The sequence below is a fragment of the Moschus berezovskii genome, chromosome 10, assembly GCF_049115385.1.
Source record: "Moschus berezovskii isolate FMDL1 chromosome 10, NW_MosBer_1.0, whole genome shotgun sequence".
In the NCBI taxonomy this organism is placed as follows: Eukaryota; Metazoa; Chordata; class Mammalia; order Artiodactyla; family Moschidae; genus Moschus; species Moschus berezovskii.
Genome location: NC_142469.1, coordinates 20,225,461 through 20,241,982, shown reverse-complemented (window position 1 = coordinate 20,241,982; position 16,522 = coordinate 20,225,461).

Sequence of the window (16,522 nt, the reverse complement as noted above, 5' to 3'; positions counted from 1 at the left end):
CCTTGGGATGGTTAGATTTAGAAAAACTGATGATAGGAGTTCCTTTAGAAATCTGTTAGTGATGGCATGTGAAAAGCTTGTGAAAAGAGGTAACAGCTCTGATTATTAGGGAAATGCAAATAAAAACCACAGAGATACCACTTCACATCCAGTAGAATAATGACTATCTTTAAAAAGAAATGAAAGAAAAGAATGGTGAGGATGTGGGAAAATGGGAACCCTTTGCATTACTGGTGGAAATGTAAAGTGGTGCAGCTGCTGTGGAAAACAGAATGCTAACTCCTCAAAAATGTGAAATGACCATATGATTTAGCAATTCCTCTTCTGGGTATGTGGGCTTCCCTGGTGGCTCAGAAGGTAAAGCGTCCTGCCTGCAGTGAAGGAGACCTGGGTTCAATTCCCAGGTGGGGAAGATCCCCAGGAGAAGGAAACGGCAACCCACTCCAGTACTCTTGGCTGGAAAATTCCATGGATGGAGGAGCCTGGTAGGGTACAAGTGCATGGGATCACAAAGAGTTGCACATGACTGAGCAACTTCACTTCTCACCTCTGGGTACGTACCCACAAGAATTGAAAGCAGAGACCCTCGTGTTCATAGTGGCATTATTTACAACAGCCAAAAAGTAGAAACAACTCAAATATTCAGTCATGGATGAGTGGACAAACATAAGATGGTATATATATACAATGAAATACTGTGTGTGCGCGTTCAGTCCGTGTCCGACTCTGCAATCCCATGGACTGTAGTCCGCCAGCCTCCTCATTCCAAGATCCAACCCAAGTCTCTTGCATCCCCTGCACTGGCAGGTGGATTCTTTACCACTGTGCCACCTGGGAAGCCCATAGTGGAATACTATGCAGCCCTGTAAAGAAAGAGAATTCTGACACATGCTGCAACTGGGTGAGCCTTGAAGACATTATGCTAAGTGAAATAAATAATAAAGATTGTATTAGAAAATGTGATACATTGCATGACTCCACTTACATGTGGTTCCGAGTCAGACTGAGACCCTAGGTGGTTCCTAGTGGTCTAGGGGGAGGGGCAGTAGGGAGTTAATGGGGGCAGTTGCAGTTTGGAAGGGTGAAAAAGCTCTGAAGATGGATAGTGGTGTATGCGTGCGTGCTGAGTCACTTCAGTCGTGTCTGACTCTTTGCGACCCTACGGACTGTAGTCCGTCAGGCTCCTCTGTCCATGGGATTCTCCAGGCAAGAATTCTGGAGTGGGTTGCCATGTCCTCCTAAAGGGGATTTTTCCAAACCAGGGATCGAACTCACGTCTCTTATATCTCCTGCATTGGCAGACGGGTTCTTTACCACTAGTGCCAGCTGGGAAGCCCTGGGATAGTGGTGATGGCTATACAATAATGTGAATGTGAGATAGGCTAGGACCTGCAACCTGGGGACTTTGCTGCAGTGCTTGCACCTCAAGCAACAAAATACAAAGAGGTTATAAGGGACTAAAAACATCTGTGTACGTGCATGCTGCTGCTACTGCTAAGTCACTCCAGTCATGTCCGACTCTGTGTGACCCCATAGACAGCAGCCCACCAGGCTCCCCCGTCCCTGGGATTCTCCAGGCAAGAACACTGGAATGGGTTGCCATTTCCTTCTCCGATGTGTGAAAATGAAGTCGCTCAGTCGTGCCTGACCCATAGCGACCCCACAGACTGCAGCCAATCAGGCTCCTCCATCCATGGGATTTTCTAGGCATGAGTACTGGAGTGGCTTGCCATTGCCTTCTCCAGCTGTGTACATGCATAGTTAGGCAAATTAGGAACAAGATACATAAAGACCAAAAACCCTCTGCCACTTCTGAAATGTCGGGAGCAAAAGCAGGTATTATGCATGCTCCCTACACACATCACCACCAAGGGGAGTGGGACAAACGTCTAAGCCACCCCTCCAGTCCAATCACTAGACTCACCCCTACCATCGTCCATTCAGGGGACCAGCTTGCCTGCCCCAGGGCCCCCCAGTCAGGGAGCAAGCAAAGGCACCTGTTTGTTGTTTAGTCACTAAGTCGTGTTAGATTCTTGTACAACCCCGTGGACTGTAGCCTGCCAGGCTCCTCTGTCCATGGGATTTCCCAGACAAGAATACTGGGCTGAGTTGCTATTTCCTTCTCCAGGGGGATCTTCCTGACCTAGGGATCAAACACGAATTGCTGGCGGATCCTTTACCACTGAATCACCTGGAAAGCCCAAGGCACCCCTTCCAGTTTCTTGTTTTCACTCCCTCCTGCTGCAGCACGAGTCTCAGTAAAGCCCTGCCTGAAATTTTGCCTGGCCTTTTAACAATTTCTATTAAGAGTCCAAGAATTCTGATCACTAACTTGTGTAAGTAATGCCATTAAACTGTATGTCCTAAAATGTTGTGTTTGTTTTTTAAGATCACTAGATTTAGATCTGATCTTTGAAGTGTTATTAGCTGCCAAATGAGCGATTTCAGGAAAGATAAAAGACAAAAACCAGTCTGTGAAGACCTAGGATTCTGGCCAGGTATGAGAAGGAAGTGGTGGACAAGTGTGTTCACTGAGGGCAGATAGGGCCCTGGATATGGCGGACAGATGGGAGAATAAACACAGAAATAAATGACTGAAAGAAAGTGAAGTTTCTACTTTCAGATTAACAAAAAGGATCCTGCAGCTAAAGGCTCAACAATTGATATTTTCTGTTCAGCAAACAGTATCAGTTCAGTTTAGTTCAGCCACTCAGTCATGTTCGACTCTTTGTGACCCCATGGACTGCAGCACGCCAGACTTCCCTGTCTATCATCAGTGCTCGGAGCTTACTCAAAATCATGTCCATCAGGTCGGTGATGCCATCCAACCATCTCATCCTCTGTCATCCCATTCCTCTCCTGCTTTCAATCTTTCCCAGCATCAGGGTCTTTTCCAATGAGTCAGTTTTTCGCATCAGGTAGCCAGAGTATTGGAGTTTCAGTTTCAGCATCAGTCCTTCCAATGAATATTCCAGACTAATTTCCTTGAGGATTGACTGGTTGGATCTCCTTGCAGACCAAGGAACTCTCAAGAGTCTTCTCTAACACCACAGGTCAAAAGCATCAATGCTTCGGCGCTCAGCTTTCTTTATGGTCCAACTCTCACATCCATACATGACTACTGCAAAAAGCTAGATGGATTTTGTCAGCAAAGGAATGTCTCTGCTTTTTAATATGCTGTCTAGGTTGGTCATAGCTTTTTTTTCCAAGGAGTAAGCATCTTTTAGTTTCATGACTGCAGTCACCATCTGCAGTGAGTTTGGAGTCCAGAAAATACTCTCTCACTGTTTCCACTGTTTCCCCATCTATTTGCCATGAAATGATGGGATCAGATGTCATGATCTTAGTTTTCTGAATGTTGAGTTTTAAGCCAACTTTTTCACTCTCTTCTTTCACTTTCATCAAGAGGCTCTTTAGTTCTTCTTTGCTTTCTGCCATGAGGGTGGTGTCATCTGCATATCTGAGGTTATTGTTATTTCTCCCAGCAATCTTGATTCCACCTTGTGCTTCATCCAGCCTGCCATTTTGCATGATGTACTCTGCATATAAGTTAAATAAGCAGGGTGACAATATACAACCTTGACATACTCCTTTCCTGATTTAGAACCAGTCTGTTGTTCCATGTCCAGTTCTAATTGCTACTTCATGACTTGCATACAGATTTCTCAGGAGGCAGTTCAACTGATCTGGTATTCCCATCTCATTAAGAATTTTCCACAGATTGTTGTGATCCACACAGTCAAAGGCTTTGGCATAGATGATAAAGCAGTAGTAGATGCTTTTCTGGTACTCTCTTGCTTTTTCTATGATTCAATGGATGATAGAAATTTGATCTCTGGTTCCTCTGCCTTTTCTAAAACCAGCTTGAACATCTGGAAGCTCACAGTTCATATACTGTTGAAGCCAGGCTTGGAGAATTTTGACATTACTTTGCTAGTGCATGAGATGAGTGCACTTGTGCAGTACTTTGAGCATTCTTTGGCATTGCCTTTCTTAGGGATTGGAATGAAAACTGACCTTTTCCAGTCCTGTGGCCACTGCTGAGTTTTCCAAATTTGCCGACATATTGAGTGCAGCACTTTCACAGCATCATCGTTTAGGATTTGAAGTAGCTCAACTGGAATTCCATCACCTCCACTAGCTTTGTTCATAGTAATGCTTTCTAAGGCTCACTTGACTGCACATTCCAGGATCTCTGGCTCGAGGTGAGTGATCATACCACCGTGGTTATCTGGGTCATAAAGATCTTTTTTGTACAGTTCTTCTGTGTATTCTTGCCACCTCTTCTTAATGTCTTCTGCTTCTGTTAGGTCCCTCCCTAACAGAATATATTTATTTGAATATATTCTAGAATTGATCAATTCAAAAGTATTGTTGTTTTTGAACTGTGGTGTTGGAGAAGACTCTTGAGAGTCCCTTGGTCTGCAAGGAAATCCAGCCAGTTAATACTCAAGGAAATTAGTCCGGCATATTCATTGGAAGGACTGATGCTGAAGCTGAAACTCCAATGGACAGGGAGGTCTGCCATGCTGCGATTCGTGGGGTCACAAAGAGTCAGACATGACTGAGCGACTGAACTGAACTGAACTGAATGGTCTAGTGGTTTTCCCCACTTTCTTCAATTTAAGTCTGAATTGGAAATAAGGAGTTCATGATCTGAGCCACAGTTAGTTCCCAGTCTTGTTTTTGCTGACTGTATAGAACGTCTCCATCTTTGGCTGCAAAGAATATAATCAATCTAATTTCAGAGTTGGCCATCTGGTGATGTCCATATGTAGTCTTCTCTTGTGTTGTTGGAAGAGGGTGTTTACTATGACTGGTGCATTGTCTTGGCAGAACTCTATTGGCCTTTGCCCTGCTTCATTCTGTACTCCAAGGCCAAATTTGCCTGTTACTCCAGGTGTTTCTTGACTTCCTACTTTTGCATTCCAGTCCCCTTTAATGAAAAGGACATCTTTTCTGGGTGTTAGTTCTAAAAGGTCTTGTAGGTCTTCATAGAACCGTTCAACTTCAGCTTCTTCAGCATTACTGGTTGGGGCATAGGCCTGGATTACTGTAATATTGAATGGTTTGCCTTGGAAACCAACAGAAATCATTCTGTCGTTTTTAAGATTGTATCCAAGTACTGCATTTTGGACTCTTTTGTTGACCATGATGGCTACTCCATTTCTTCTAAGGGATTCCTGCCCACAGTAGTAGATATAATGGTCATCTGAGTTAAATTCACCCAATTCAGTCCATCTTAGTTCGCTGATTCCTAGAATGTCAACGTTCACTCTTGCCATCTCCTGTTTGACCACTTCCAATTTGCCTTGATTCATGGACCTAACATTCCAGGTTCCTATGCAATATTGCTCTTTATAGCATCGCACCTCCCTTCTATCACCAGTGACATCCACAACTGGGTGTTGTTTTCGCTTTGGCTCCATCCCTTCATTCTTTCTGGAATTATTTCTCCACTTATCTGCACCTACCAACCTGGGGACATCTTTCAATGTCCTATCTTTTTGCCTTTTCATAATGTTCATGGGGTTCTCAGGGCAAGCATACTGAAGTGGTTTGCCATTCCCTCCTCCAATGGACCACAATTTTTCAGAACTTTCCCCCATGACCCATCTGTCTTCAGTGGCCCTACATGCTGTGGCCTAGTTTCATTGAGTTAGACAAGGCTGAGGTCCATGTAATCAGTTTGATTAGTTTTCTGTGACTGTGTTTTTCAGTCAGTCTGCCCTCTGAAGGATAAGGATAAGAGGCTTCTGGAAGTTTCCTGATGGGAGAGACTGACTACTGGGAAACTGGGTCTTGTTTTGATGGGTGTGGCCACGCTCAGTAAATCTTAAATCCAATTTTCTATTGATGGGCAGGGCTGTGTTTCCTCCCAGTTGTCTGACCTGAGACCAAACTATGATGAAGGTAATGAAGATAATGGTGACCTCCTTCAAAAGGACTGTGCACGCACAGATGTACTCAGTGCCCCCACCCTGCTGCAGGCCACCACCGACCCACGCCTCCACTGGAGACTCCTGGACTCTCACAGGCAAGTCTGGGTCAGTCTCTTGTAGAGTCACTGCTCCTTTCTCCTGGGTCCTGGTGCCCGAAAGCAAGCAGTATATAAACTACTTAAGAACAGCTCATATACCTGTTATACACAGAGTATGACTTTCTAATTGTCTCAGAAAGAAAATACTGTGTTGAGTTAAACAAATCAGTTAGGTACCATTCAGTCTTATCTTTATCATGGTTTCTGTGGTTTTATCCCTCGAGATGTTGTCATTTGGCTAACAGTAAGTGAAACTACAAGAGAAGATTCACATGAAACATTACCCTCTGTCATTGGAAAGTAAAAAACGAACATGAGACAAAGTAGAAAACAAACAAGAGAAACCAGCATTTAGGTATTTACGCTTTGGCAATCTTTATAGACAGGCAGTAGCAGATTTTGTTGGTGGTGGTGTTTAGTTGCTAAGTCATGTCCAATTCTTTTGCGATACCATGGATTGCAGCCCACCAGGCTCCTCTGTCCATGGGATTTCCCAGGGAAGAATACTGGAGTGGTTCAGTTCAGTTCAGTTCAGTTCAGTCGTGTCCGACTCTCCACGACCCCATGAATCACAGCACGCCAGGCCTCCCTGTCCATCACCAACTCCCGGAGTACACCCAAACTCATGTCCATTGAGTCGGTGATGCCATCCAGCCATCTCATCCTGTGTTGTTCCCTTCTCTTCCTGCCCCCAATCCCTCCCAGCATCAGAGTCTTTTCCAGTGAGTCAACTCTTCACATGAGGTGGCCAAAGTATTGCAGTTTCAGCTTTAGCATCATTCCCTCCAATGAACATCCAGGACTGATCTCCTCTAGAATGGACTAGTTGGATCTCCTTGCAGTATAAGGGACTCTCAAGAGTCTTCTCCAACACCACAGTTCAAAAGCATCGATTCTTCGGCGATCAGCCTTCTTCACAGTCCAACTCTCACATCCATACATGACCACAGGAAAAACCATTGCCTTGACTAGACGGATGATATTTAATCTCCTCCAGATTTAGTAATTTCCTTTTGAAGCTAATTGTGCTTTTACTTAAGCTGCATATCACTGCATAGAAATTTCTCTATAAAATAATGCTTTTATTCAAAGGGATAAAATGTTTAATTGGAATAAGCTGAAGAATTATCTCCCTTACATAGGAAAAGAGTTAAAATTAAAATAAGCAAATTAAAAGTAAATTTTTTAAGATTAAAATGCAATGTAAAAGAATGGCAAACCTTGTAATTTTATCAAGCCTAACATAAAGGCAATAGTACTAGAAAATCCCATGGATGGAGGAGCCTGGTAGGCTGCAGTCCGTGGGGTCGCTAAGGGTCGGACACGACTGAGCGACTTCACTTTCACTTTTCACTTTCCACTTCCACACATTGGAGAAGGAAATGGCAACCCACTCCAGTGTTCTTGCCTGGAGAATCCCAGGGACGGGGGAGCCTGGTGGGCTTCCGTCTATGGGGTCACACAGAGTCGGACACGACTGAAGTGACTTAGCAGCAGCAGCAGCAACATAAAGAGACTAATACATAGGCGATCAATAAAGAAAGTATCATGTTACTTAACTCTCAACATCGTTCATCCTGCCAGAGGCGCTACAGTGTAAGGGTTCATCACTCAAGCCTCACAGTGGGTTTGGAGCCCACTTTTGACAGCACCTGTCACTTAATCTCCCAGTGCAAAATACGAATGATGACAATGAGGAGGAGGACGGTGGGGGCAGCGATGATGATAAACCTACCTTACAAGTTTGCTGTCAAGATTGGACAGGTAAGTGTTTAGAATGGTAGATGACGCATAGAAAGTGGGACAAAAGTGCTACCCTTGGGTCTTCTGGTCAGTGCAGGTTCTTAAATTTGCACATGTTATTAACACGTAAGAAACAAATGGTATCTTTCAATTACCTCCTGCTAACACCAGTTCTCCTTGTATCCCTCTGCTATCGTTAGTAACATGCCCAGCATTTGCTCTCCCAAAAGGTGGCCTCACACCAACCCCTCAATGCCCTCTCCCTGTCCTGCCATGCTGCTTCCTTCGATAGGGAAGAGGTTCTCTCTGTTGCTTCTGATAGCATTCAGCAGCTTCCTTAATTATTGGACAGCTTTATACATGATTGAACACGCAAATGTGTTACAATGACATGATAATGTGAACAAACCCAGAGAAATTAAGTAATTGCATACAGCAAATAAAATCACTGCGGCCAAAAGAAACTGCTTATGTCAAAAAGGAAGAGATCTGAGGCAGAAATTCACATAAAAGTACACTCTTTAGCACCAAAATATTTTTTTTGACATTGTTATTAATATACATATGAGTGTGAAAAGGAAAAACTGAATACAAAAATATACACTGAATTCATGCTAATGGTTGCTTCTGAGGTAAAAAAAAAAAAGAGAGAAATATGACTGGAGCATGTGCTCAAAAGAAGCCTCACCTGTACGTGGGACTCTGCTTTTCTAACTGTAAAGTCTGTATAACAGTATTATGTACCTTTTAAGATTACTGTATTAAATGAGTCAACATAGTAAAATGCTACAGTAATACATATTTTTTTCATTAACCAGGTGTTTTCCAATAAATTGTGTATCATAATGTTACCTTGAAATAAAATTATTGCTTGCATAATTTGTAATGAATAAATGAGACATTTATTTGAAATGTTATTTTTAAATACACTATTTCACTCTTCTATCTTCTCATATTTTAACTATATTTGATCATTATTATGTTTATAAGACACTGATTAAAAGTAGGTGAAAATATATGCTCTAAGGAAGTTTATTTCAATGTTGTAATAGGTTTTTGAATCCTAGTCTATCAGTAAGTATATAAAAATATTATTTGTGTCTTTTAATTATAATTTAGACATATGTTTAATCAAATGAAAGCATTTTCAGGTTAATTTTTAAGGTTAACTTTAAGCCTAATTAAGCAATAATATAAAGTGAAAAAAAATTTAATGCAAATACTAATGTGTTCCTTATTAGGCACTGACCATTCACATTTTCAGTTCAGTTCAGTTCAGTCGCTCAGCCGTGTTCGACTCTTTGCGACCCCATGAATCACAGCACGCCAGGCCTCCCTGTCCATCACCAACTCCTGGAGTTCACCCAAACTCATGTCCATTGAGTCGGTGATGCCATCCAGCCATCTCACTCTCTGTCGTCCCCTTCTCCTCCCGCCCCCAATCTCTCCCAGCTTGTGCACTTTTAAAAATTATTTTTATTATTATTTTGGTCAATGTTTTCGCTTATCCTAAATATCAATGCCTTTATAACTTTTAAGCAAGTAATCATCAGAACATAAAATGAAAGAAATATAGTTGATTTATAATGTTGTACTAATTTCTGCTATTAGCAAAGTGACTCAGTTATACATATATACACACTCTTTTTCATATTGTTTTCCATTATGAATTATCATAGAATATTGAATGTATTCCCTATGCTATATTGTAGGACCTGTTGTTTATCCATCCTAGTAATAGTTTATATCTGCTAACCCCAAACTCCCAATCATTCCCTTCCCAACCACCCCTCCCCCTTGGTAACGACAAGTGTGTTCTCTGTATTTGTGAGTCTGTTTCTGATTCATAAATAAGTTCATTTGTGTCATATCTTAGATTCCACAGACAAGTGATATTATCATATGGTATTTGTCTCTCTTACTGATTTACTTCACTTAATATGATAGTCTCTAAGTTCATCCATGCTGCTGCAAATGGCATTAAAATGAAAATAATTTAATGATACATTGGAAGAAAACAATCTTGTTTGGAAGCTAGCGTAGAAAAGTCAGTGAGTCGTTAGGTAAATAGAACCACTGAACAAATCTCAGAGGATGGGTCTACTCATTGCTATATCCCCATTGCCTACAGCAGTGTGTGACATTAATGGCATTTAACAGCTGTCTGCATTTTGAATAAATGAATGAACTATTAACCTCTAAAGCTATTATTAGGCAGAAAGTTCTAGGTTTTGTAAAAGAAGTGGTTCTCAACAGAGGGGAAGAGAAACTTTCTTATGGGTATTTGCAAATATGCTGTGAGATCAGCTTGTCACAATGACTGTGCTATGGACAGTTAGTATCTGGGGGCCAGGGATGCTAAATTCTCTGCAATATGAAGAGAGCTGGAGGGGACATCAGCAGGACAGTTCAGTCCAACAAAGAGCTTTTCCATGCAAAAGGCAAATAGCAGTCCATCAAAAGCTGCTGGAAGCATGTACCCACTACCATGTTTGAAATGGATAACCAGCAAGGACCTTCTGCATAGTAAAGGGAACTCTGTTCAAAATTATGTAACAATCCTAATGGGAAAAGAATTTGAAAAAAGAATAGATACCTGTGTTTGTATAACTGGGTTCACTTTGCTGTACACCTGAAACCATCACAACATTGCTAATCAAACATACTCCCATATAAAATAAAAAGCTAAAAAGAAAAAGAATTACTGCAAGGAGCCCTGGGGTAGAAGGGATAAATGAAACAAAGACAAGAAAACCCGAATAATGAGATCAAAAGGCAGGGGCAGGACGTGGTCATCCTTCATAGTGCTCAGGAAGTCTCTGCTAAGAGTGGAGAAGGAACTGTTCTGAAAACTGAGCCAGCCTAAAAATGCCTCCAAATGTTTAAATCAGAGCTTCTGCGATACATGTACTAGCCAATAAGCGACACCAAGCATCTACTTTTTATAGTTAAAAAATATGGAATAATTATAAAATAGAATACAAATTTACTTTAAATAAAGATAAGAGATTCAAAGCAGTTTCACGTTTGTGGCAAGCATCTGGGGCATATTCCCAGAGCCCCGTATAACCCACTCCCACACCTTCGGTGGGTGGCACTTTAGTGGAAATTCTGCCTCAGGCCCTGAGCGGTGAACAGTTCATCAGAGGCAAACATCAGTAAGAAGTATGGAATGCCGTGTACCAAGAGAGGAGCAAGCAGAAAAACTGCATCTAAAGGAAAGGGAAGATGTGCAGGAGAATACAAGTTCCAAGGTATAAAATACAAAAAGTACATAAAGAAAGAAACTAAGGCCATGCTTATTTCACTTAAGTATTTGCTAAACATTTCCATATGCATCAGGCATAGTGCTGGGCCCTAAGGACGAGATGAACAAACAAACATGACCTGACACCTAGGGTCTCCAGAAGAGGAGGACATTAAACAAAGAAACAATAGTTGGAACTCACAGAGTGCTTAGAGAGAAGATATCAAGGGCTTCTTTTTAGATTAAAGGGTGAAGAAGAACCTCACAAAGAAGACATCTTTTGTGGTTCTGAACAATGATCAGGAACAAGTTAATCTTTGCAGGCACGCATTCAGCAGAGAGGTCAACCTGTATCCAGGCTCAAGGCAGGACTCAGTCTCACACATTCCTGACGCAGCAACAAGGAAAGTGTGGCTGCTCTCTTGGCCAGCTGGGAGGAGGGACGTGACATAAAATTGAGGACAGGTTGGGGACATACTGCTTCAGCCTCCTATAGGAATTTGGGTTTCACTCTAATTGGGAAATCACTGAAGGGCTTTCATCAGGCATGAGTCAAGTTTGGTCTTACTAAGATCACTGCCTATACTGTGGAGAAGAATTAGGAGATTAAAAAAAGGAGTGTGGAGACCATTAAGGAAGCCAGAGCAAGAGACAAGGTGAGGGATGGTGACAGCTTGGTCGAGGGTGACAGCAACTGAGATAGGAAATGCAGAGAGATATGAAGCACAGAGCTGGCCATGAACTGGATGCAGAGTGTGAGCCAGATGTGAGTAACTAACAAGCATGACTCTGCACGGGTAACTGCAAGGGTGACAGAAGCAGGCTTGTTCTAAGAGGGCGTGTTGGAGGAAGAAGGGTTTCAAGAGAGGGTGATCAAAGACTCAGTTCTGGACTTCTTCACAAGCAGTGCCTGAGATTCACCCTCACGGAGGTGTCTGCTACTCAAATCTCCAACTCAGAAGTGAGCTGTGGATCAGGTTGTGAATTTCAGAGCTTCAGACACACATAGGAGCCTGTAAACACACGGCATTGGATTGTTGTTATTTAGTTGCTAAGTCATGCCCAACTCTTTGCAACCCCATAGACTGTAGTCTGCTAGGCTCCTCTGTCCATGGGACTTCCCAAGCAAGAATCCTGGAGTGGATTGCCATTTCCTTCTCCAGGGTATCTTCCTGACCCAGGGATCAAGCCCATGTCTCTTGCATTCCCTGCATTGCAGGCAAATTCTTTACCACTGAGCCACCAAGGAAGTGCTATTTAATAGGATCACCTAGGAAAAGTGTGTTTGTCTCAGACCACAGAAAACACACTGAAGTCAAGTAAATATGAACCTATGGGAGAATAATGTCACTTCCAAAACTTTGTCCATTATATTTCTCTTGTCAATGGTTTTGTCTAGTCTTTCTTCTCATACACTAAAGTGCAAAAGAAAAGAAACAAAAAACTCGAAATGCTCTGGCTCTATGTGCTTCACATTTTAATGAATGATTCCATTTCAAGATGTAGCAATAATTGCTCTGTATTCATGTGCTTCCTGTGTTATCTGTGAGTTGAGTAAAATGGTCACTAACAAAGGTTTTTCAGAAGCTCACTGTGAATCGATAACATACCCTACATTAATGTGGGAAGTATGCAGTCTACTGGCACATCTATGCTTCCATAATTCAAATCTTACCAGCCCCCAGCATGACCTACAAGGTAAACTCAACCCCAGGCTTCATATTCTTCCAGCCTCTCTCTTCCCAAACCCACATAACGGGGCATGATTTAGCAGTCAGTGCTTACACAGCTTCCCACTGCTCTGCTTTCCCTATGCCTGGGAAAAATGAAAATGCAATGTTTCTTGTTCAAAAATTATGAAGACTTTGAAGGCGATGAAAATATTGCATTAAACCAATGCAGGGTCCCACTGAGGCCTTGTGTAATTGCACAGATCTGCAGGCCCATGAAGCCAGCCCTGGCCTGTTTCCTACCGTGGGAGTAATAATAATACTATCTGCTTCCTAAGGTTGGTATGGGGATTAAATGAGGCAATACATGTAAAACGATTAGAGAGTGCCTGGCACCACTGTTGTTGCTGTTCAGTTGCTAAGTCACGTCCGACTCTTTGCCACCCCATGGACTGCAGCACGTCAGGCTCCACTGTTCATTATCTCCTGGAGTTTGCTCAAATTCATGTCCATTGAGTCAGTGATACTATCTAACCATCTCATCCTCTGCATGCCTCTTCTCCTTTTGCCTTCAATTGTTCCTATTATCATTCAACAACTAAAGACACTAGAGTCATTTTTGAGTTAGAAAGAATCATGTCTTCCAAATTTTAATTTTATAATTTAAGCATAATAAAGAAAAAGTACAAGAGAAGTTTTCATATTTGCATCTTTCATTCTTTACCCTCCTCCCACCGAAACCTTCTCCCACTACAACTCAGCACCCAGCCCTTCTAGGTCATTCCTTCTTTGGTAGCTTAAGGGAAAACAAAGGGTAAAGACAATGTCTATGAAATATTTCAACTTCTTCAGGAAGTTGTGGAGAAGATGAAGTACCTAAAATCCACTGATCAAAACCTGTTTTTGAAAAGATGTTCAGCGAAACAGGTCTTTGAGAAAAGAGTATTGGAAAGCAACTCAGACCTGACAAAAGGGAATCTTCCCATGCTGTCAAACTTGGAGGAAAGGAATCAAGGGAGTAAAATCTGCAACACTGAGGTAAGGCTCAAAGACAAATTTTGTCCCTCGTCTGCCTTTTTTGCTTTGTGGAGGAAAATTACTTGGGGACTTCCCTGGTGGTCCAATAGTTAAGAATCCACCTTCCAAAGCAGAAGATGCAGGTTCAATCTCTGGTCAAGAAGCTAAGATCCCACGTGTGATGAGGCAACTAAGTCAACATCCACAATGAAGACCCAGTGTAGCTAAAATTAAAAAAAAAAAAAAAAAGAACTTGAACTTGAATTGAGGAACTTAGAATTCAGCATGTCTAAGCTGATTTTTTTTTTAAATAGCTTCTGTCTGGATTTGACACTCAATTACATTGGTAAAATTTTAGAATTAAAACAGAACAACCAATTTTATAAAGAAAGAAGGTGACTGGAGTCTTATCACTCAAGGTTTGTAAATTCTTTTTCTTGTGTATGTGTCCATGCTTATTTTTTAAATGTATTTATTTTTTATCTGAAGGATAATTGTTTTACAGAATTTTGCTGTTTTCTGCCAAATAATCAGAAGCAGAAAAATAATTTCAAATATTCTGTCAATGGACCTTTAAAAAGTAACAGCATTTCTTCTTAAATTTACATGAAAAATAATGTAGGCATTTCCCCTTTCTCAGACATTTTCCTTATATCCAAAAAAGGAGAAAAAAATGACCAAAATTGATAGCAATCATTATCACAGTAATAGTGATTTTCTTCCAAGAAGCTTAAAGTACTTTTTAAACATCATTTTATAATGAAAAGAAAGCAAATGGACTATTGAACTACCGTGTTACCATCATTATTTGAATAATGTTATGGCATCTGTAGTGAATTTTAAGATAGTTGCGAATATCAGACATGTAAGAAATACAAAATGGCAGAGGCATTTCATTTATTTTTAATTCTTAACTTTATTTTCTCTAGAAAATTACTGGGTGAATGAGTTCTGATAGTTCCTAATGCCAAATACACCAGGGTGAGCTTAAGACAAAATAACAATTTAAAAAATGAGGGACCAAATGGGAAATGTCACATCAATCTATCAGCCTGATTCGTGACTCATATGGAAAAGATATTTCAATATTGTCATCCATGACAATCCTCATAGCAGCTTATCATACAAATTAGATCATTTTGGAATAAACATTTAGCCAGTAGTGTAGGTTGTATTAGTCAGTCCTTATTAGAGAATTTTGGATGCTGAAGTCCTTTAATGTACAGGCAGAAATCTCTGAGATTCTATTAGCACATATCACAAATCATGTACAGGTAGAATCTCTGAGATTCTATTAGCACATATCAGTAACCCCTCTCAACTAAGTATTTGATTCCTCAAATGTAGAATTTTCATACAATTATTTGAAAGTGAGATGTATAATCTCGCAACCAGTATAACTGAGTGGGTTAAAGACATTACTCACTTTACAGAGACAGAATGTAGTTCTGTTGGACTAGAATTTGGAATTACAGAATTACATACATTTTTGTCCCCACCACTTATTAGCTGTGTGAATGTGGGCAAATTACCTTAACTTTTCCAACCTTCAGTATTCTTGGCCATAAAATTGTCCTAATAACAGTGCCTGATTCATAGGGTTGCTACCAGGAGTCATGAAATTATTTATGAGGAGCACTCAATACATATGAACTGCAGGAATTTATTTATACATTCAAATGCATTTAACAGCATATTGGTAAAGAATCTGCCCGCCAATGCAGGAGACAAAAGAGATGTGGGTTTGGTCCCTGGGTCAGGAAGATTCCCTGGAGAAGGAAATGGGAACCCACTCCAGTATTCTTGCCTGGGAAATACTATGGACAGAGAAGCCTAGCTGACTACAGTCCCGTGAGGTCCCAAAAAGCCAGACACAACTGAGCCACTCAGCACTCACAGAAAGAATATAGTGTCTACTATAACTTGGGATAGGAGCAAGTTTAACATAACTTCAAAGATAAGTATTATCGGAAACTGCAGCCACTATTACCACAGAGGCCATTTTTTAACAGGCTCTGAAGAATTCACCCAGGAGCTCTCAGGAGCCACTTGGGGTGGGGAAGCAGCTTGGCAGAGGGAACACTTGGCACAGGGAATGGTGGGTTGTGAGGAGCAGTGGTCAACTGGGGACATAAAAGTTGGGGGGCTAGACTGACACATCCTTCCCTCAGGCCTGCAAGAGCATCGCAACATCATCTGAAGATAACTTTGATCCTTCATTTTCTCTCACGCCCACCCCCAACCCATCAGCTAATTATCAGTGCTAGCTTCAAAACACATCTACAATCTGACCATGTCAGGCCACCTCTAACTCCAACACTTTGACCTACACCTTCATTATTTTCCTGCTGTTATCCCTTTTCCCATTCCTCCACAAAACCTGTTCTCAACTTTAAAGATCCTGTTGAAACCTGAACATGATCTTGTCACTCTTGTACTCAAAAGTTTCAGTGGTTTCCCAATGAATGTAGAATAGAATCAAGAATTTTTTTCCATGAGTTTCAAGGTTATATACTCCTTTTAGATAGTTTTTCCTACCAACACCCTATTCAGTCTTTCTGTTCCAACTTGAGTGGTCTCCTTAGTGCTCCTTCAACACATCAAACACACACCCATGTCAAGGTCTTTGCATCCATGATACCCACCACCTGGACTACCTTTCTGTATGGTATCCACAGGGGCACTTCCTTCATATTTCTCTTCAAATGACATTGTACTAGAGATGCCTTCCCTGACCCTCCTGCATAAACTAAGCTCCCCATCCACCACCACTTTCTTCTTCATACACCTTTTCTTCTTCACAGT